The sequence below is a fragment of the Grampus griseus genome, assembly GCF_964374135.1.
Source record: "Grampus griseus genome assembly, chromosome: Y".
In the NCBI taxonomy this organism is placed as follows: domain Eukaryota; kingdom Metazoa; phylum Chordata; class Mammalia; order Artiodactyla; family Delphinidae; genus Grampus; species Grampus griseus.
In genome coordinates, this window is record NC_139016.1 from 16,598,064 (window position 1) to 16,622,038 (window position 23,975).

General features: G+C 36.5%; 1 pseudogene across 1 annotated transcript; it reads left to right on the forward strand.

The window, feature by feature from the left end:
* Nucleotides 1–10,017: 10,017 nt before the first annotated feature.
* LOC309817707 (amelogenin, Y isoform-like) lies at nt 10,018–14,500 on the forward strand (annotated as a pseudogene). Its single transcript has 4 exons — nt 10,018–10,071; nt 11,909–11,955; nt 13,329–13,373; nt 14,122–14,500. The product of its transcript is annotated as an amelogenin, Y isoform-like (transcript).
* Nucleotides 14,501–23,975: the final 9,475 nt, after the last annotated feature.

A 23,975-nucleotide genomic window follows, 5' to 3' on the forward strand; every position in this document is an offset into this window, starting at 1 on the left:
TTCTATTTAATTCTTTTTCATTTCTGTAAATTTGGCAGTAATGTCACTTACATCAATAATTTTTTTCAGAGCTCCTGGAACATGTTTGGAAATATATACAATGTTTTATTCCAGAAAAGAAGTCATAGGAAAAATTTTATATCTTTCTTTACTCTTTGCATTTTTAACATGAATATGTGCTGGATTTTAGTTTTCTTAAAATTTTTATTGCAGTATATTTGACTTACAGTGCTGTTAGTTTCAGATGTAGAGCAAAGTGAATCAGTTATACATATACATATATTTACTCTTTTTTAGATTTTTTTCACATACAGGCCATTACAGATTATTGAGTAGAGTTCCCTGGGCTATACAGTAGGTCCTTGTTAGTTATCTATTTTATATATAGTAGTCTGTATATGTTAATCCCAATCTTCTAATTTATCACTCCCCCCCCCCCCCACCGTTTCCCCTTTGGTAAAAATAAGTTTGATTTCAAGATCTGTGAGTCTGTTTCTGTTTTGTAAATAAGTTCATTTGTATCATTTTTTATTAGATTCTACATACATGTGGTATCATATGATATTTGTCTTTGTCTGACTTTAGTATGATAATATTTAGGTCATCAACATTGCTGCAAATGGCATTATTTCATTGTTTTTTATGGCTGAGTAGTATTCCATTGTATATATATACCACATCTTCATTACCCACTCCTCACTCCTCTTTCGATGGACATTTAGGTTGCTTCCATGTCTTGGCTATTGTAAATAGGGCTGCAGTGAAAACTGGGGTGCAAGTATGTTTTTGAATTACGGTTTTCTCCAGATATATGTCCAGGAGTGGGATTGCTGTATCATATGGTAGATCTGTTTTTACTTTTTTTTTTTTTTTTTTTTTTTGCAGTACGTGGGCCTCTCACTGTTGTGGCCTCTCTCTGCGGAGCACAGGCTCCGGATGCGCAGGCTCAGCGGCCATGGCTCACGGGCCTAGCCACTCCACAGCATGTGGGATCTTCCCAGACCGGGGCACGAACCCTTGTCCACTGCATCAGTAGGCGGACTCTCAACCACTGCATCACCAGGGAAGCCCTATTTTTACTTTTTTAAAGAACCTCCATAGTGGCTGTACCAAATTACATTGCCACCAACCATGCAAAAGAATTCCCTTTTCTCCGCAGCCTCTCCAAAATTAGTTATTTGTAGACTGTTTACTGATGTCCATGCTGACTGGTGTAAGGTGACACTGTAGTTTTGATTTGCATGTCTCTAATCATTAGTGATGTTGAGCATCTTTTCATGTGATGTTTTGGCCATCTATATGTCTTTTTGGGAGCAATGTGTACGTAGATTTTCTGCCCACTTTTTAATTGGGTTGTTTGTTTTTTGGATATTGAGCCACATGAGCTGTTTGTAGATTTTGGAGATTAATACCTTATTGGTTGTATTGTTTGCAAATATTTTCTCCAACTTCTGTGCATTGTTTTTTGTTTTGTTTATGGTTTCCTTTGCTGTGCAAAAGCTTTTAAATTTAATTAGGTCTAATTTGTTTATTTCTGTTTTTATTTTCATTATTCTTGGAGGTGGATCATAAAAGGTCTTGCTGCATTTTATATCAAAGTATATTCTGCCTATGTTTTCCTCTAAGTGTTTTATAGTATTCAGTCTTACATTTATGGCTTTAACCCATTTTGAGTTTATCTTTTTGTATGGTGTTAGGGGGTGTTCTAATTTCATATTTTTACTTCTAGCTGTCCAGTTTTCCCAGCAAAACATATTGAGAGGACTGTCTTTTCTCCATTGTATATTATTGCCTCCTTTATCGTGGATTAGTTGACCAGAGAAGCGTGGGTTTATCTCTGGAATTTCTATCCTGTTCCACTGATCTATATTTCTGTTTTTTTGGTGTCAGTACCATACTGTTTTCGTGACTGTAGCTTTGTAGTATAGTCTGAAGTCAGGGAGCCTGATTCCTCTAACTCCATTTTTCTTTCTCAAGATTGCTTGGCTCTTTGGGGTCTTTTCTATAAATTGTATTTTTTTTCTAATTCTGTGAAAAATGCCATTGGTAATTTGATAGGGATTGCACTGAATCTGTGGATTGCTTTGGGTAGTATAGTCATTTTCACAATGTTGACTCTTCCAATCCAAGAACATGGTATATCTCTCCAACTATTTGAATCATCTTTAATTTCTTTCATCAGTATCTTATAGTTTTCAAAATTTTATTATTTTTAATGCTATTGTAAATATAATTTTTTTCTTTAATTTTCAGATAGTATAGAAATGCAACTCAATTTTGTATATTGATTTTGTATCCTGCTGCTGTGCTGAATTTATTAGTTCTTATTTTTTATGTGTAAAATGTTTAGGATTTTCTATGTATATGATTATGTCATCTGCAAATAGAAATGATTTTACTTCTTCCTTTCCAAGTTGAATGCATTTTGTTTCTTTTTCTTCTCTAGTTTATCTGGTGGGACTTAAAATTTCCAGTTAATAGAAGTAGTGAAAGTATATATCTTTGCCTTAATCCTGATCTTAGAGGAAAAGTTTTCAGTCTTTCACAGTTGAGTGTGATAATCTCTGTGGATTTTTCACTTACGGCTTTTATTATGTTGGCATGGTTTCCTTCTATTCATAGTTTATTGAATGTTTTTACAGTGAGTTTTCCAAATTCTTTTTTCACATCAATTAAAGTTACCATTTGCCTTTTTCCTCTTCATTCAGTTCATATGGAGTATCCACATACTTTTATTTTTTATTGGAGTAAAACTGCTTTACAATGTTGTGTTAATTTCTGCTGTACAATGAAGTGAATCAGCTATATGTATACCTATATCCCCTCCCTATTGGGCGTCCATTCCTCCCCCATTTAGGTCATCACAAAGCACTAAGCTGAGCTCCCTGTGCTATACAGCAGGTTCCCACTAGCTATCTATTTTACACATGGTAGTGTATTTATGTCAAACTTAATCTCCCAATTTGTCCCACCCTCCCCTTCCCCCTACCGTATGACCCAACAATCCCATTACTGAGCATATACCCTGAGAAAATCATAATTCAAAAGGACACACGTACCCCATTGTTCATTGCAATACTATTTGCAACAGCCAGGGCATGGAAACACCTAAATGATAGACGAATGGATAAAGAAGATGTGGTACATATATACAATGGAGTATTACTCAGCTATAAAAAGGAAAGAAATTGGGTCATTTGTAGAAAGGTGGTTGAACCTAGAGTCTGTCATACAGAGTGAAGTAAGCAAGAACGAGAAAAACAAATATCATATATTAATTCATATATGAGGAATCTAGAAAAATGGTACAGATGGACCTATTTGTAGGGCAGGAATAGAGACTTAGAGATAGAGAATGAGCATGTTTTTTAAATTGTGCTTTGCTTTTTTGAGATTTGCAGAAATTGCCCTTTTTTTAAAAAAATTGAAGGTCTGTGGTAAAACTGAGACAGGCAATTCTTTTGGTGTCATTTTTCCCACAACATTTGCTGACTTTGTGTCTTTTTGTCACATTTTGGTAATTCTTGCAATATTTCAAATTTTTTCATTATTATTATATTTGTTATTGTGGTACATAATAAGTGATATTTGATGTTATTATTGCAAAAAAAAGATTATGACTGACTGAAGGTTTAGATGTTGGTTAGCACTTTTTAGCAATAAAGTACTTTGAAGTAAGGTATATAAAATTTTTTAGACTTAGTGCTAGTGTAAAAGTAAATTTTATATACTAGGAAACCAAAAAATTGTGTGACTCACTTTATTGCATTATTTGCTTTATTGCAGTGGTCTTGAACTGAGCCTGTAATACCTCTGAGGTATGCCTGTTATATTGATTGATCTTTCTGTGTTGAGCCATTTTTTCATTCCAGAAATAAATCACACTTTGCCATCTTTTTAATGCTATTGAACTCAGTTTTCTAGTATTTTATAGTGGTTATTTTGTCTCCTTGTCATTGTGATGGTTTTCTTTGCTGTGGAAAAGATTTTATGTTTAATTAGGTCTAGTTTATTTATTTTTTATTTTATTTGTTTCACCTTAGGAGACAGAGCCAAAAAATATCATTACAATTTATGTCGAAGAGTGTTCTGCCTATGTTCTCTTCTAGGAACTTTATAGCTTTCACTCATACATAGTTCTGTTGTCCATTTTAAATTTATTTTTGTATATTGTGTGAGGAAATGTTCTAATCTCATTCTTTTACATGTAGCTGTCCAGTTTTCCTGGCACCACTATTGAAGAGCCTGTCTTTTCTCCAGTGTATATTCTTGCCTCCTTTGTAGTAAATAAATTAACCATATGTGCAGAGTTTTATTTCTGGGCTCTCTATTCTGTTCCATTGATCTATATGTCTGTTTTTGCACCAGAAACAAGCTATTTTGATTACTCTAGCTTTCTAGTATAAGCTAAAGTCTTGGATGATGATATCTCCAGCTTTGTTCCTTTTTTTTTTTTTCAAGATTCTTTGGCAATTTGGGGTATTTTGAGGTGCCATATGAATTTTAGAATTGTCTATCCTAATTCTGTGAAAAGTATCATTGGTATTTTGATAAGGATGATAAGGATTGCATTAAATCTGTAGATTGCTTTGCATAGTATGGCTATTTGGACAATATTATTCTTCCAGTTAAAGAGCATGAGATGTCTTTCCATTTCCTTGTATCATCTTCCTTTAACTTAATCAGTATTTATAGTTTTCAGAGTGTAGGTCTTCTCCTCCTTGGCTAAGTTTATTCTTAGGTATCTTTACACTCCTTGATGAGATTATAAACAAAATTTTTTAACTTTGTCTTTCTGATGGTGTATTTTCAGTACATTAATATTCACATACTATATCTTCAGATTTCAGTATATTAATCTTGTATCCTGAAATTTTATTGAATTTGTTTAACAGTTCTAACAGTTTGGGGATAGAGACTTTAGGGTTTGCTATATAAAGTATCATGGCATCTGCAAGTACTGACAGTTTTACTTCACTTCCAATTTGGATGCCTTTTATTTCTTTTCCCTGTCCAGTTGTGGTGTCTAGGACTTACAATAGAACTATTAAGTAGTGGTGGTGACAATGAGAATAAAATTGTTCCTGAATCTAGAGGGAAGGCATTCAGTTTTTAATTATTCAGTTTAGCTGTAAGTTTGTTGTAAATGGCTGTTATTAAGTTGGCTATGTTTCCTGTATACACACGTTGCTGAAAGTTTTTATTATGAATGTGTGTTAAATTTTTTCAAATACTTTTTTTGTGTCACTTGATATATCATATGATTTTATCCTTTCTTTGGTTAATGTGGTGTTTCAGATTGATTGATTTGTGAATATTAAATCGTCCTTGCATTCCTGGAATAAATCCCACTTGATCATGTTGTAAGATTCTTTTCATATACTGTAGCATTCAGTTTGCTAATATTTTGTTGAGGATTTTTGCATCTATATTCATCAAAGATATTGATCTGTGATTTTTTTTTTTTTTTGTAGTATCTTTGTCTGACTTTGTATTCAGGTAATGGTGGCCTATAATGAATTTGGAATAGTCTTCCATTTTTTGGAATACTCTCAGAAGCTATTCTTTGATTTGGTAGAATACCCCTATGAAGGATTTCAGCCCTGAATTTTTGTTAGCTGAAAGTTTTTCTTTTCTTTTTTTAATTACAAATTTAATTTCACTAATAGTCATTAGTTTGTTCTAATTGTTTGTTTCTTCTTGATTGAGTCTTGGCAGATTGTATGGTTCTAGAAATTTGTCCATTTCATTTATGTTGTCCAATTTGTTGGCATTTAACTGTTAGTGGTATTCTCTTATGATTTTTGTATCTCTGTGCTGTTGGTTGTTATTTCTTCTCTCTAATTTCTTATTTTGCTTACTTGAGTCCTCTTTTCTTCTTGGTGAGCCCTGCTAAAGGTTTATCAATTTTGTTATCTTTTAACAAAACCAGCCCTTGGTTTCATTGATATTTTATATTTTTTGACCTCTTATTTATTTTCTATCTGGTATTTATTATTTCATTCCATCACTGACTTCGGGTTTTGTTCTTTTTTTTAATTCCTCTATGTGGTAGGTTAAGTTGTTTATTTGAGAATTTTATTATTTCTTGAGGAAGGCTTGTATTTCTGTAAACTTCCCTCTCAGAACTGCTTTTGCTGTAGCCTATAGATTTTGGAGTTTTGTGTTTCCATTTTTCTCAAGGTATTTTCTGACTTTGTCTTTGACTTCTTTATTGAATCATTGGTTTCTTAGTAGCATGTTGTTTAATATCCATGTGTGTGTTTTCTTATTTTTTAATTGATTTCTTGTTTCATAGCACTGTGTTCAGAAAAAAATGGTTGGTACAATTTCTATCCTCCTAGATTTGTTGATATGTGTGCTGTGGTCCAGCCTGTGATCTGTCCTGGAGAATGTTCCATGTGCTCTTGAAAAAAAATATTCTGTTGATTTTGGATATAATGTCCTGTAGATATCTATTAAGTCCAACTGGTCTATTGTGTCATAGAAGACCACGCTGTCCTTATTGATTTTCTGTCTAGATGATCTGTCCATTGATGTAAGTGAGGAATTAAATTTCCCTATTCTTATAGTGTGATCAGTTTCTCCTTTTATATCTGTTAGTATTTGCTTCATATATTTAGGTGCTCCTGTGTTGGGTGCATATTTCTTAATGAATATAATATCCTCTTTTAGTATTGATCTTGTTATCATTATATAATGCCCCCTTTTTTGTTTTTTTATAGCCTTTGTTTTAAATTCTATTTTGCTTGATATGAGTATTACCACCTCCAATTTCTGTCAAATCTGTTTGCATAAAATGTCTTTTCCATCCTCTCAGTTTCAGTCCCTGTGTGTCTTTAGTTCTAAAGTGAGCCTCTGTTAAAGAGCATATAGATGGGTCTTTTTTTATCCAGCTAGCTACTTACGTCTTTTGTCTTTTGACTGAAGCAATTAGTCCATTGACATTTAAAGTAATTATTTATAGGTATGTACTTGCCATTGTTTTGCTTGCTTTCCATTTGGTTTTGTAGTTCTTCTCTGTACAGTTTTAAATTCTTTTTATTTCTTCCTTTGTGGTTTGATGATTTTCTCTAGTAGTATGCCTTTTTCTTTTCTTCTTAGTTTTTTGTATCTATGGTAGGTATTTTAGCTGTGGTTACATGGGATGTATGTATGTTGATGTTTAACTATATCTACTTATTTTAAACAGGTAGTCATTTAAGTTCAAACAAATTCTTAAAAATTTACATTTTTACCCCATTCTCCCACATTTTGTGTTTTTGAAGTCATAGAGCACGAATTTAACAGCTAGGTCATGTTCCTCATAGAAAGAGATGGACTTTGTTTTTTAGGCAAAGTAGGGACTGCTAAGAACATGGAGACAATGCAAATAAACAATTAAAAGGCTCTGAAAAAGGAAGAGATTCAGGTTGTTGTATGAAAGAAAACAGTAATGTTCTAGTAATGCATGGGGAAAAGTGCCTTAATACTAAGAAAGATAATTTCTATGCAGAATGAGGAAGCCAGGGCAGTCTGTCCTGTGTTTGTAAAATTAAAAATATAAGTTTAAGTGTGCTGTGTAGTGTGTAATATGTCACTTGCCTTGTCTTTCAGATCAATAGTGAAAGTATTGTTACTGTGATAACCTTTGTTGCTTTGGTGGCAAATAGGTTTCAGATTGGGGCTAAAGAAGATAGATTTTGTCCCTTTTTTGGGTAGACAGCCACAATGGTGATCAGAGGATAATAACAGGGAACAAAGAATATACCTTCAATAAAAGCAGAAAATAGAGCAGTGGTTATTTCAAAATTGTAACTCCCTCAGACATAACACATTCTTAAAAGTAATCCTGAATGCATTAGCATTTGCAATGAGCCAATTTACTGACTTAAAAACAGTCCAGTGGAATTCCTTTTGTTTGTTAAACCTATTATTTCTCATAATGAAAGAATGAAAGACTATGTATACTAATCACAATATACCATTTTAAATTTCCCTACAGTTGCTAAAAATTCATGATACAAGGATTTTTAGTTATACACCACACATTTTTCCTTCAGAAATATGACTGGTTGTTATAGATGCTGTGAATAATATAAATTGAGTTCATACCTGCAAGAAATCTAAGAGATCAGGCATCCTTGACTTTCAGAAACTTTTTCTGAGTACATTCAAAGGTATGTGAATTTTATTCATAAATTGATATTCTTTCTATTATGCTTCTTAGTTTTTCTGTATTTCATGTTTAACAAATACAAAGGTATTGCACATGTCTAATACTTTAGTCTGTCCAGAATTAATAACTTCTTCATTTGGACTGTAATTGAATTTGTCTTTGATTACTAAAATTAAGTTTTTATTTTTTTAACGTAGCAAAGTGTTAGTCTATGTTTCTTTAAATTTGAGCTCCAGAACCCACAACGACTTTCTAAAACCAAACCTCACAGAGCAAATATTTATTTAATCATTTACCTATTGTTAAAATTATATTTTCAGGCTATGAGTTACTATACTTTGAAAAACAGTTGTTTAAGTACATCAAATAACTTATTTTAAAATAGAACCATCGGACTTCCCTGGTGGTGCAGCAGTTGAGAGTGTGCCTGCCGATGCAGGGGACATGGGCTCGTGCCCAGGCCCAGGAAGATCCCACATGCCGCGGAGCGTCTAGGCCTGTGAGCCATGGCCACTGAACCTGCACGTCCGGAGCCTGTGCTCTGCAATGGAAGAGGCCACAACAGTGAGAGGCCTGCGTACTGCAAATAAATAAATAAATAGAACCATCAACTAAATGTTTCTTTCCCACATTTTTTCTCCTTAATTCATAAAAAAAACAGCCTTAGAATATCAACAATCATATTGTGGTTCCTATATCAGCATTATGACATTATATTGACTTTCTATAAAAAAAGAAGTTTAAGATTTTTTCTACTTAACAGTTTTCAAAGTGATGCTGTAATTTGGGACATGAAGCAATGTGCATTTCTTAGGATGTTTGGGTTTTGCTTCCTATTCCATATGTGTAATTTGTAGAGAAATTGCAAAGTAGCACCTAACAAGAGGAAAATGCCATTGACTAAAGATGGAATCTTTTGGGTAAAAATCATTCCACATTTATGGAAGAATAAAAGAAGAGTAGAATCAAAAATCGAAAACCTGTCCTTCTGAGAGAAGTTCTGTTCAACTGTATCTTTTACAATGTGGACTCTTGGAGTTCAAAGGTGTTGCTTGAATGTCTTGTCTAAAGGCCTTCAGAGTTAGAACAACTAGGACTATACCCATTCACTACTTATTCTATTTTCGCAGTCTACTTAATATCCTTTTCTCAGCAGTAGCAATACCCGTGGACAGTATATGAAATATTTATGTTATTCCTTGTTTAAAAGTATAAAATAGGGCTTCCCTGGTGGCGCAGTGGTTGGGGGTCCACCTGCCGATTCAGGGGACATGGGTTCGTGCCCCGGTCCGAGAAGATCCCACATGCCATGGAGCGGCTGGGCCCGTGAGCCATGGCCGCTGGGCCTGCGCGTCCAGAGCCTGTGCTCCGCAGGGGGAGAGGCCACAACAGTGAGACGCCTGCGTAACGCAAAAAAAAAAAAAAAAAGTATAAAATAATATGCAATAATGAAAAATATTTCAATGTCACCTGAACTTTTAGAGCCAACTGTGTTCCTTTAATCATTAATTGTAAATTACATTTAGCTTTTGTGACTTTAGGTGACTATAAAGTCTGAGTAGGTACAGGAAAACGGCATTATAAATTAGGTAATAATAGGGGATTCATTTCTCTAAGCTTGTTTAGCTGACAACCTAAATGAAAAGCATCTTTATACTGCTGTGACTCCAAAAACAATGAAATGGGCTGAGAACTGAACATTATATATGAGTGAAGTAACCTCACAAAAAGTAGCCCCAATCTTTTACTAGCAACCAACTAATGTGAACTACTTGTATATTATGAAACACTAATTTCATGTGTGTTTGATATGAGTTAAGAAAAGCAGGTGTTGACTTGTATTTCAGGGCCATCAAGAAATGGGGACCTGGATTTTGTTTGCCTGTTTTCTGGGAGCAGCCTTTGCTATGCCTGTGAGTAGAAAGCAATGCCTAATTCTACAAGCTTGGAAATAAACATCTGCCACACATTTGGTTAACTTCAGGGTTTAGAACAGAATCAGATGTCCTCAAATGTCTCTGTGTTTAAGAAACTCTTTGAAGAGCTTCTTATAAAAATTTGGATTCCCAGATGCCTCTGCCAAAGATTCTGATTCAGTATAGCTGGGGTGGGGCCCACTGCTCTGCATTTTAACAAGCACCCAGGAGATTCTGTTGAAACAATTAGCTTGTAGATATCATTACCCATCTCTAGCTGGAAGAAATTTTGGAATGGACTCTTGAAAGGCCTTCAGAGTAAGTAGTTAATCAGCCTTAGATATATATACAAAAATACCAGTTTTACATGAAATCCAATTTCTTACAAGTCTGTAAATATTTTCCTGCTCTCCAAACTGCACTGCTCTTTTCTTTCAGAGGGTTAGATTTCTGTGTTAGGAATTCCATTCTTGAACAACCTCCCTGTTTTCAGAGGCCTCATCCTTTTCGTGTATGTGCACATGACTTACATGTTGTTGTCCAGAATCTTACCTATGCCCAATACATAAGTATATAGTTCACATTCAAATGTACCAAGGATGAGGAAGTCTGACCAATTCTCTGTAAACATATGTACAGAGGTTAGATCACATGTCAGCAAAGCAGGCTCCATTTGCATTCAGAAGCCAGTAAATCTTGAATATTTATTTCCTCTCTTCTCTCAAACCCACAAGACCAAGATTCTGTGCTCTGCCTTCCTGAAATCCTGCATTGTGGCAATTCCTAATCCCCTGAGGGCCCCCACATTACAAATTCAGTCCTTTATCTCCTCTTCAATTTAACACTCCTACTCTCTGAGGGTTTCTATCCAGAATATAGAGGAAAGGCAATTAGCTGACTATAATAATTCACACTCAGATGAGAGGAGTAAACCCTCTTATGAAATATGAGCATTTCAAGAGAATAGAGCCTTAATCAACTTGCTGGCTGAGGAGGATCATCTGCATGATTCTCTCTCCTCTGCATCTCCCCAACACCAGGGCCAAACAGAATTCCACAATGCAGACATCAATAACTTGACCTCCACTTTTGACAAGACAGACAGTCCTGGTTTTGACAATTATTCAGGTTGTTTTTAATTTTGAACTTTTAATTTTTTCTGCTATAAGGACAGTGACAGAATAATTTTTTTAAAAAAGCCTAAGCTTCATAAATCAACTGTTTCATTTTCCATGGGATTTAGAATGTTTCCACTTTACCACACCCATCTTGTTTTCACATTCATGAAGATATCATACAGAGTTGTTTTTTGTTGTTGTTGCTGTGTTATTTACTTTGCATGCAAATTATGAGTAATCTCTGTGGTACTTAAGCACTTATCTACCTCCTGATCTATAAGGGAAGGTTTGTGAGACAGTTCTCTTCTTCTTGGTATTTTATTATTGTATAACAGAAACATATTGCTCTTCCCAACATGGAGTGAATTTCATCAAGAAATGAAATGATGGGTGAGATAGAGTAGGATTAATTGACAAACGTTTATGGAGGGCTGTCTGAAGATTACTTGAGGATAAATGTGTGCTGCTTTCTGCCTCCATGTTATTTAGTTGTTCTGGACCTCTTTAAAATAAGACGGCTCCTCTCCTACACAACATACATGTTCAAACTAAAAGCAGACCTCAGATATATTCTGTACTATATAGATTTTTAAAAAGTAGCTTCATTCTCTCTTAATGTGAAAATTGCATATTGACTTCATATATTCCTCTCTCTCTCCTTCTTTCTCTCCCTCTCCCTCATTCTTTTTCTTCTCCTTTTCCCCTCCCTATAAAAGCTACCACCTCATCCGGGCACCCTGGTTATATCAACTTCAGCTATGAGGTAATTTTTCTCTTTACTAATTTTGACCATTGTTTGAGTTAACAATGCACTGGGCTCTGCAAAGAATAGTGTGTTGATTCTTCATTCAAGACGTTTCTCAGTCTCACTTTTTCAGTTCTCACTACCAGCTTCCTGGTTTAAGCCCTGATGAGTCACCTCAAGCCTGTATTTCCCCAGAACACTCCTACCTGGCCTCTCTGACTCAGTTTCTCCTCCTTATATGGCTATAAAATTTACCCATCATGAACTACCACTCAGGGGGACTGCACAGTAGAGCAGAAATGAACTCTGGCTGAACAACTTTGTTCTATACCAGCCTGTGAAACATGGGGAATTAGGTAAGATGTTATTTAAGATCCTTTCCAGTTGGAAAACTCCTAATTCTAAGGTGTTCATACTCTATGCATCTCCGTCATTTGTCTTTACTGAAATATTAGTGACCAAGTGGTCTGTGAGACATTCTACAGAGCAATGGAAAGCATGAGATTTCTGGGAATCGGGTTTGAGGCCCTCCTCAATCCCATACTAACCATGTGACCTTGGGCAAATCATTTTCTCTCTCTAGAACTTTGGTTTCTTCATCTGGAAAGGGAAATAATAATACTCACACTTCAAAATATTGTTTGGGGAGCAAAATAGTTAAGCAATATAAAAGGTGCTTTGTTAAGTATAACTTGAACAAGGTTAAGAATTGTTCATTGTATTGATATCAGATGCTGTACTACTACATGAAGGAGTCCCTGGGCCTGACGTGAACTGAATACATACTGTTTAGAAAGGAAGGAAACTCTTCCTTCTTTGATAAGTTCAAATGACAATCTATGAGCTTGTTTACTCATACAAACCAAAGAAAAGTGTCAAAAAAATTTTGAGGCAACATTTTGTTAAACTTTAAAAAGTTGACATATTTGACCTGAAAACCTGTGTTTCTAGGATGAAGGACAGTGTTTCTGCCTCCTTTATCTTTCATTGTGACATCAAATCAAAAAAGTATATAATTAATGTTATATGACATTAATTTTCCATTTTGTTTTCCTCTTGCAAAGAAGAGCAGGAGCCAGGGAATTAAACAGACTTACTACTTTTGTAACCTCTGTCAAGCTCATGTACCTCTTTAACTCTCCATGACCTTGTCTGTGAAAGTGAGGGTGAAGATACTTGCCTCAGAGTATGTGGGAAAACATGAAAAATGTGTGTCATGGATGTAAGGTAGAGCCTCACACATAGGAAGCACCTGACAAATGTTTACCTTATTCTTTCTTCCATAGAGCTCATATTTTCAGGTTGTCTGTATTGACAGGACTGCATTAGTGAGTCTATGTTTCATGTAACTAAATCAAAACAAATGTATTCTAATGTCTCTTTCTCCGAAGGTGCTTACCCCTCTGAAGTGGTACCAGAACATAATAAGACACCCGGTATATAGATGTTTTTGTTCTTTATTCCCTTAAAATATTAAGCATGCATTTCAGTTCCCTTTTAAGTGAGGTAACATATCTATGCCACATATAGACACTAATGGGAAATCTATTTGTAAAAGGTCATATCTGTATACACAGTTAGAAATTCTTGAACAGGAAAAAATGAATAAGTGTTAATATTGTCACAGTGACAAAGAAAACATTGCTACTTCTCCAGCTGGAAGTGTTCACTGAAAAAAAGATGCAGAACATGAGTGTGAGTTAATTTTTATTTGGGACAAGGTGAGAACTATAGCCCAGGAGACAGATTTCAAATGGCTATGAGAAACTGCTCCAAAGAGGTAGAGGGAAAGGTCAGTATATATGTGATTTTGGTGAAGGAGGAGTACATGCAATCAAGCACATAGTTTTTGCAGAAGGTTGCTGCTAGTCATGAGGAGCAGACATGAAGGATTTTAGTGCTTTTCTAGATGTGAGGAGATTGAAGAACTGGACTCATAAAATTTTCTCCTGAAAATAGCTTACCATCTGAAAACCTGTTCTGCCAGTTTTTCTCAGAGCACAGAGTGGCTCATTCCTGATCTCCACCCTAAACTTCTTGCAGGGGGTGTTGAATGTCAGAAGCTGCAGTGGCTCATAATTTAATTCTTGTAGAAGGAGATGGCAAGTGACAATGGCAAGTAACAATTTGTAGGTGACAGATGTCAATGGAGCTGATGGTAAACCTGACTCTGTTTCTCACCAGTACCCGTCCTACAGTTACAAACGTATGGGTAGCTGGCTGCACCACCAAATCATTCCCGTGGTATCCCAGCAGGCTGCCCTGCAGCCTCATCACCACTTCCCCATGGTGCCAGCCCAGCAGCCCGTGGTCCCCCAGCAAACCATGATGCCAATTCCTGGCCAGCACTCCATGGCTCCAAGCCAACCCCACCAGCCACACCTCCCTGTGCCCTCCTAGCGGCCCATCCAGCCGCAGCCTCACCCACCCCTGCTGCCCCAGCTGCCTCTGCCTCCGATGTTCCCTATGCAGCCCCTGTTCCCCAGGCTTCCTGTCCTGCCTCTGGAGGCTTGGCCCTGCAACCAACAAGACCAAGTGGGAGGAGGTGGTGAGTACACCATGAAGTCTCTGCAACACCTATGAAAATGGTAAAGCAAAACTAGCCCCCAGAGTTCTCAATTCCCACACAATCCAAGGCCTAGAGTTTCAGTAGTTATAGTTTGATAATTCTTAACCTTATATGCATTGTAACTTTATATTATAAATGAACTTGTTAATCTATGTGACATTTATTGTGGGATAAAAATCTACAATTACTTTGAACTCTGGCTATAATATGAATTACTGTAATACATTAATTTTAAGGACAACAGTTCTCCTTATCTTTCAATAGTTTGACTAGCAACAGTGGTCTACCATTACACAGAAATATATAAAAAGAGTATTTTGAGGCTTGAGGAGATGCAAATATTAAACAGCTTAAAAAATGATAGTTGGAAAAACTCTTTAAATATATAAAGGAGGAGTTGCGGAAGATGGCGGAAGAGTAAGACGTGGAGATCGCCTTCCTCCCCACAGTTACATCAGGAATACATCTACACGTGGAACAACTACTACAGAACACCTACTGAACGCTGGAGAAGACCTCAGACCTCCCAAAAGGCAAGAAAGTCCCCACGTACTGGGTACGGCAAAAGAAAAAACAATAAACAGAGACAAAAGGATAGGGCCCTGCACCAGTGGGAGGGACCTGTGAAGGAGGAAAGGCTTTCACACACTAGGAAGCCCCTTCACGGGCGGAGACTGCGGGTGGCAGAGGGGGAAAGCTTTGGAGCCGCAGAGGAGAGCGCAGCAACCAGGAAGCCTGTGTGCAAGCACAGCTCACTACCCACGCATCCTCTTCCGGGAGGCTGTGCAGCCAGCCACTGCTAGGGTCCCGTGGTCCAGGGACAACTTCCACAGGAGAATGCACGGCACGCCTATGGCTGGTGCAATGACATGCTGGCCTCTGCCGCTGCAGGCTTGTCCCACATCCAAACCCCTCACTCCCCCCAGACTGGGAGTGAGCCAGAGCCCCCGAATCAGTTGTTCCTTTACCCTATCCTGTCTGAGTGAAGAACAGATGCCCTCAGGCGACCTACATGAAGAGGTGGGGCCACATCCAAAGCTAAATCGCGGGAACTGTGCAAAGAAAGAAGAAAAAGGGAAATCTGTTCCAGCAGCCTCAGAATCAGCAGATTAAATCTCCACAAACAACTTGATGTACCCTGCATCTGCAAAATACCTGAATATACAATGAATCATCCAAAATTGAGGAGATGGACTTTGCGAACAAGATGTTATTATTTTTTCCACTTTTCCTCTTTTTCTGAGTGTGTATGTGTATGCTTCTGTGTGAGATTTTGTCTGTATAGCTTTGCTTTCACCATTTGTCCTAGGGTTCGGTCCGTCTGTTTTTCTGATTTTTTTGTTTGGTTTTTTACTTAAAAATTTTTATTCTTAATTATTTTTTTCTTATTTTAATATCTTTTTTCATTTACTTTATTTTATTACCTTTTATCTCTTTCCTTCTTCCTTTCTTTCTCTTTCTCTTTCTTTCTTTCTTTCTTTCTTTCTTTCTTTCTTTCTTTCTTTCTTTCTTCCTTCCTTCCTTCCTTCCTTCCTTTCTTTCTTTCTTTCTTTCTTTCTTTCTTTCTTTCTTTCTTTCTTTCTTTCTTTCTTTCTTTCTTTCTTCTCTTTCTTTCTTTCCACATTTTCCCCCTTTTATTATGAGCTGTGTGGACGAAAGGCTCTTGGTACTCCAGGCAAGAGTCACTGCTGTGCTTCTGAGGTGAGAAAACCAACTTCAAGACACGTGTCCACAAGAGACATCCAGGTTCATGTAATGTCAAATGGCAAATGTCTCCCAGAGATCTCTGTCTCAACACCAAGACCGAGGTTCACTTAACGACCACCAAGCTGCAGTGCTAGACACCCTATGCCAAACAACTAGCAAGACAGGAAAACACCACCCATTAGCAGAGAGCCTGCCTAAAATCATAATAAGTCACAGACACCCCAAAGCACACCACCAGACGTGGATGTGCCCACCAGAAAGACAAAGTCCAGCCTCATCCACCAGAACACAGACATTAGTCCCCTCCACCAGGAAGCCAACACAACCCACTGAACGAACCTCAGTCACTGGGGCCAGACACGAAAAGCAATGGGAACTATCAACCTGCAGCCTGCAAAAGGAGACCCCAAACACAGTAAGGTAAGCAAAATGGGAAGACAGAAAAACACATGGCAGATGAAGGAGCAAGATAAAAACCCACCAGACCAAACAAAGAGGAAATAGGCAGTCTACCTGAAAAAGAATTCAGGATAATGATAGTAAAGATGATCCAAAATCTTGGAAATAGAATACAGAAAATGCTGCAAACATTTAACAAGAACGTAGAAAAACTAAAGAGGAAAGAAGCAACAATGAACAGCACAATAAATGAAATTAAGAATACTCTAGAAGAGATCAGTAGCAGAATAACTGAGGCAGAAGAACAAGTAAGTGACCTGGAAGGTAAAAAAGTGCAAATAACTACTGCAGATCAGAATAAAGAAAAAGAAAAGAACTGAGGACAGTCTCAGAGACCTCTGGGACAACATTAAAATCACCAACATCCGAATTATAGGGGTCCCAGAAGACGAAGAGAAAAAGAAAGAGACTGAGAAAATATTTGAAGAGATTATAGTTGAAAACTTCCCTAATATGGGAAAGGAAATAGTTAATCAAATACAGGAAACACAGAGAGTCCCATACAGGATAAATCCAAGGAGAAATATGCCAAGACATATATTAATCAAACTATCAAAAATTAAATACAATATATATATATATATTTTTTGCGATACGCGGGCCTCTCTTTTGATCTCTCCCATTGCAGAGCACAGGCTCTGGACGCACAGGTTCAGCGGCCATGGCTCATGGGCCCAGCCGCTCTGCAGCATTTAGGATCTTCCCAAACCAGGGTACAAACCTGTGTCCCATGCCTTGGCAGGTGGACTCTCAACAACTGTGCCACCAGGAGAACCCCAAAGAAAATATATTAAAAGCAGCAGGGAAAAGCAACAAATAACACACAAGAGAATACCCATAAGGTTAACAGCTGATCTTTCAGCAGTAACTCTGCGAACCAGAAGGGAGTGGCAGGACATACTTAAAGTGATGAAGGAGATAAACCTATAACCAAGATTACTCTACCCAGCAAGGATCTCACTCAGATTTGATGGAGAAATAAAAACCTTTACAGACAAGCAAAAGCTGAGGAATTCAGCACCACAAAACAAGCTTTACAAAAAATACTAAAGGAACTTCTCTAGGCAAGGAACGCAAGAGGAGGAAAAGACCAAGAATAACAAAGCAAAAACAATTAAGAAAATGCAAACAGGAACATACATATCGATAATTACCTTAAATGTAAATGGATTAAATGCTCCCACCAAAAGACACAGACTGGCTGAATGCATACAAGAACAAGACCCATATATATGCTTTCTACAAGCAACCCACTTCAGAAGTAGGGACATATACAGACTGAAAGAGGATGGAAAAAGATATTCCATGCAAATGGAAATCATAAAAAAAAAACTGAAGTAACAATTATGATATCAGACAAAGTAGACTTTAAAATAAGAACTATTACAAGAGACAAGAAGGATACTACATAATTGTCAAGAGATCGATCCAAGAAGATATAAAAATTGTAAATATTTACGCACCCAATATAGAAACACCTCAATACATAAAACAAATAATAACAGCCATAAAAGGGGAAATCGACAGTAACACAATCATAGTAGGGGATTTTAACACCCCACTTTCACCAATGGACAGATCATCCAAAATGAAAATAATGAAACACAAGCTTTAAATGATATATTAAACAAGATGGATTTAATTGATATTTACAGGACATTCAATCAAAAAAAATCAGAATACACATTTTTCTCAGGTGCTAATGAAACGTTCTCCAGGATAGACCATATCTTGGGTCAAGCCTTGGTAAATCAAGTCTTCATAAATTTAAGAAAATTGAAATGTTATCAAGTATCTTTTCCGACCACAATGCCATGAGACTAGATATCAATTACAGGAAAAGATCTGTAAAAAATACAAACACATGGAGGCTAAACAATACACTACTTAATAATGAAGTGATCACTGAAGAAATCAAAGAGGAAATAAAAAAATACCTAGGAAAAAATGACAATGGAGCCACGACGATCCAACACCTATGGGATGCAGCAAAAGCAGTTCTAAGAGGGAAGTTTGTAGGAATACAATCCTACCTAAAGAAACAGGAAACATCTCAAATAAATAACCTAACTTCGCACCTAAAGCAATTACAGAAAGAAGAACAAAAAAATCCCGAAAATTAGCAGAAGGAAGGAAATCATAAAGTTCAGATCAGAAATAAATGAAAAAGAAATAAAGGAAATGATAGCAAAGATCAATAACACTAAAAGCTGGTTCTTTGAGAAAATAAACAAAATTGAAAAACCATTAACCCGACTCATCAGGAAAAAAAGGGAGAAGAATCAAATCAATAGAATTAGAAATGAAAAATGAGAAGCAACAACTGACACTGCAGAAATAGAAAGATCATGAGAGATTACTACAAGCAACTGTATGCCAATAAAATGCACAACCTGGAAGAAATGGACAAATTCTTAGAAATGCAAAACTGCTGAGACTGAAAAAGGAAGAAATAGAAAATATGAACAGACCAATCACCAGCACTGAAATTTAAACTGTGATTAATAGTCTTCCAACAAACAAAAGCCCAGGACCAGATGGCTTCACAGACGAATTCTATCAAACATTTAGAGAAGAGCTAACACGTATCCTTCTCAAAGTCTTTGAAAATATAGCAGAGGGAGGAACACTCCAAAATTCATTCTATGAGGCCACCATAACCCTGATACCAAAACAGGAAAAGGATGTCATAAAGAGAGAAAACTACAGACCAATATCACTGATGAACATAGATGCAGAAATCCTCAACAAAATACTAGCCAACAGAATCCAACAGCAAATTAAAAGGATCATACACCATGATCTAGTATGCTTTATTCCAATAATGCAAGGATAGTTCAACATATAAAAATCAATAAATGTGATACACCATATTCACAATTTGTAGGAGAAAAACCATATGATCATCTCAGTAGACGCAGAGAAAACTTTTGACAAAATTCAACACCCATTTTTGATTAAAAAAATATCCTGCAGAAAGTAGGCATAGAGGGAAATTTCCTCAATATCATAAAGGCTGTATATGACAAACTAACAGCCAACATTGTCCTCAATGGTGAAAAACTAAAACCATTTCCACTAATATCAGGAACAAGACAAGGTTGCCCACTCTCACCACTGTTATTCAATATAGTTTTGGAAGTTGTAGCCATCAGAGAAGAAGAAGAAATAAAAGGAATCTAAATCGGAAAAGAAGTAAAGCTGTCAGGGTTTGCAGAAGACATGATACTATACATAGAGAATCCTAAAGATGCTACCAGAAAACAACTACAGCTAATCAATGAATTTGATAAAGTAGCTGGATACAAAATTAATGCACAGAAATCTCTGGCATTCCTATACACGAATGATGAAAAATATGAAAGTGAAATTATGAAAACTCTTCCATTTACCATTGCAACAAAAAATAAATAGGAATAAACCTATTTAAGGAGAAAAAAGACCTGTATGCAGAAAATTATAAGACCCTGATGAAAGAAATTAAAGATGATACAAGTAGATATACCACGTTCTGGATTGGAAGAAGCAACATTGTGAAAATGACTCTACAACCCAAAGCAATATACACATTCAATGCAATCCCTATCAAACTACCACTACCATTTTTCACAGAACTAGAACAAATAATTTCACATTTTGTATAGAAACAAAAAAGACCCCCAATAGACAAAGCCATCTTGATAACAAAAAATGAATCTGGAGGAATCAGGTTCCTTGACTTCAGACAATAGTACAAATATACACTAATCAAGACAGTATGCTACTGACACAAAAACAGAAATATAGACCAATGCAACAGGATAGAAAGAGATAAACCCATACACATATGGTAACCTTACTTTGCTAAAGGAAGCAATAATATACAGTTGAGAAAAGAAAGCCTATTCAAAAAGTGGTGCTGGGAAAACTTCACAGGTATATATAAAAGTATGAGATTAGAACCCTCACTAAAACCATACACAAAAATAAGCTCAAAATGGATTAAAGACCTTAATGTAAGGCCAGGAACTATCAAGTTCATAGAGGAAAACCTAGGCAGAACACTCTGTGACATAAATCAGTACAAGATCCTTTTTGACCCACCTCCTAGAGTAATGGAAATAAAAACAAAAATAAACATGGTACCTAATGAAACTTAAAAGCTTCTGCACAGCAAAGGAAATCATAAAGAAGAACAAAAGACCACCCTCAGAATGGGAGAAAATATTTGCAAATGAAGCCACTGACAAAGGTTTAATCTCCAAATTGCACATGCAGCTCAATAACAAAAAAACAAACAACCCAATCTAAAAATGGTCAGAAGAACTAAGTAGACATTTCTCCAAAGAAGATACAGATTGCCAACAAACACATGAAGGAATGCTCAACATCATTAATTATTAGAGAAATGCAAATCAAAACTACAATGAGATACCATCTCACACCTGTCAGAATGGCAATCATCAAAAATTCTAGAACAATAAATGCTGGAGAGGGTGTGGAGAAAAGGTAAAACTCTTTAAGTGCTGGTGGGAATGTAAATTGATGCAGCAAATATGGAGAACAGTATGGAGGCTCCTTATAAAACTACAAATAGAACAACCATATGACCCAGCAATCCAACTACTGGGCATATACCCTGAGAAAACCATAATTCAAAAAGAGTCATGTACCAAAATGTTCACTGCAGCTCTATTTACCCTAGCTAGGAGATGGAGCGACCTAAGTGTCCATCATCAGATGAATGCATAAAGATGAGGAACATATATACAATGGAATATTACTAAGCCATAAAAAGAAACGAAATTGAGTTATTTGTAGTGAGGTGGATGGACTTAGAGTTTGTCATACAGAGTGAAGTAAGTCAGAAGGAGAAAAAGAAATCGCATACGCTAACACATATATATAGAATCTAAGAAAAAAAAAGAAGGTCATGAAGAACATAGGGGTAATACAGGAATGGAGACACAGACCTACTACAGAATGCGCTTGAGGATGTGCAGAAGAGGAAGTGTAGGCTGTGACAAAGTGAGAGAGTGGGTTAGAAATGTATACACTATCAAACGTAAAATAGCTAGTGGGAAGCAGCCACATAGCATAGGGAGATCAGCTGGCTTCTTTGTGACCACCTAGAGGGTAGGATAGGGAGTGTGGTAGGGAGGGAGATGCAAGAGGAAAAAGATATGAGAACATGTGGATCTGTACACTTTGTTATAAAGCAGAAACTAGCCATCATAAAGCAATTATACTCTTAAAAAATGATAAAAAATTTTTTCTTAATACTTTTTATTTTATTAACGTTATTTTGTTTTATCTTACTGAATTTTATCATCTTTGTTTCCTTCTACCTTTTCTCCATTTTATTCTAGGCTCTGTGGATGAAAGGCACCTGGTGTTCCAGGAGTCAGTGCTGTGCCTCTGAAGTGGGAGAGCAAAATTCAGGACACTGGTCCACAAGACACTTCCCAGCTCCACCTAAAATCAAATGGGGAAAATCCCGCAAGATCTCCTTCTCAACACCAAGACCCAGCTTCACTCAAAGACCAGCAAGCTACAGTGCTGGACACCCTATGGCAAACAACAAACAAGACAGGAACACATTAGCAGAGAGGCTGCCTAAAGCCTTAATAAGGCCACAGACACCCCAAAACAAACAACCAGATGTGGAACTGCCCACCACAAAGACAAAATCCGCCTCATCCACCAGAACACACGGACTAGTCCCCTCAACTAGAAGCCAACACAACCCACTGAAGCAATTTTAGCCACTGGGGACAGACACCAAAAACAACGGGAACTACCAACATGCAGACTGCAAAAAGGATACCACAAACACAGTAAGAAAAGCAAAATGAGAAGACAGAAAAACACAGAGCAGATGAAGGAGCAAGATAAAAGCCCACCAGATCTAAAAAATGAAGAAGAAAAAGGCAGTCTACCTGAAAATGAATTCGGAATGATCGTAAAATGATCCAAAATCTTGGAAATAGAGTAGAGAAAATGCCAGAAGCATTTAACAAGGACCTAGAAGAACTAAAGAGGAAACAAGCAATGATGAACAACACAGTAAATGAAATTAAAAATTCTTCAGAAGGGATCAATAGCAGAATAACTGAGGCAGAAGAACAGATAAGTGACCTGGAAGATAAAACAGTGTAAATAACTACTGCAGAGCAGAAAAAAGAAAAAACAATGAAAAGAACTGAAGACATTCTCAGAGACTTCTGGGAGCAAATTAAAATCACCGCAATCAAATTATACGGGTCCTAGAAGAGGAAGAGAAAAAGAAATGGACTGAGAAAATACTTGAAGAGATTATAGTTGAAGACTTTCCTAATATGTGAAAGGAAATAGTTAATCAAGTCCAGGAAGAACAGAGAGTCCCATACAGGATAAGTCCAAGGAGAAACATCAAAGACACATATTAATCAAACTATCAAAAACTAAATACAATGAAAACATAGTAAAAGCAGCAAGGAAAAAAAAAACAAATAACACACAAGGGAATCCCCATAAGGTTAACAGCTGATCTTTCAGCAGTAACTCTGCAAGCCAGAAGGGAGTGGCAGGACATATTTAAAGTGATGAAGGAGAAAAACCTACAACCAAGATTACTTTACCCAGCAACGATCTCATTCAGATTTGATGGAGAAATTAAAAGCTTTCCAGACAAGCAAAAGTTGAGACACTTCAGCACCACCTAACCACCTTTACAACAAATGCTAAGTGAACTTCTCTAGGCAAGAAACACAAGAGAAGGAAAACACCTACAATAACAAACCCAAAACAGTTAAGAAAATGGGAATAGGAACATACATATCGATCATTACCTTAAATGTAAATGGATTAAACGCTCCCACCAAAAGACACAGACTGGCTGAATGGATTCAAATGCAAGACCAATATATATGCTGTCTACACACACTTCAGACCTAGGGACACAAACAGACTGAAAGGGATGGGATGGAAAAAGATTTTCCATGCAAATGGAAATCAAACGAAAGCTGGAGTAGGCACTCTCATATCAGAAAAAATAGACTTTAAAATAAAGTCTGTTAGAAGAGACAACGAAGGACACTATATAATGATGAAGGTATCAATCCAAGAAGAAAATTTAAGAATTTCAAGTATTTATGCACTCAACATATGATCACCTCAATATATAAGGCAAATACTAACAACCATAAATAGGTAATCGACAGTAATACAATCATAGTAGGGGACTTTAACAACCCACTTTCCCCAAAGGACAGATCATCCAAAATGAAAATAAATGAGGAAACACAAGCTTTTAATGATACAATAAAGATGGACTTAATTCTGA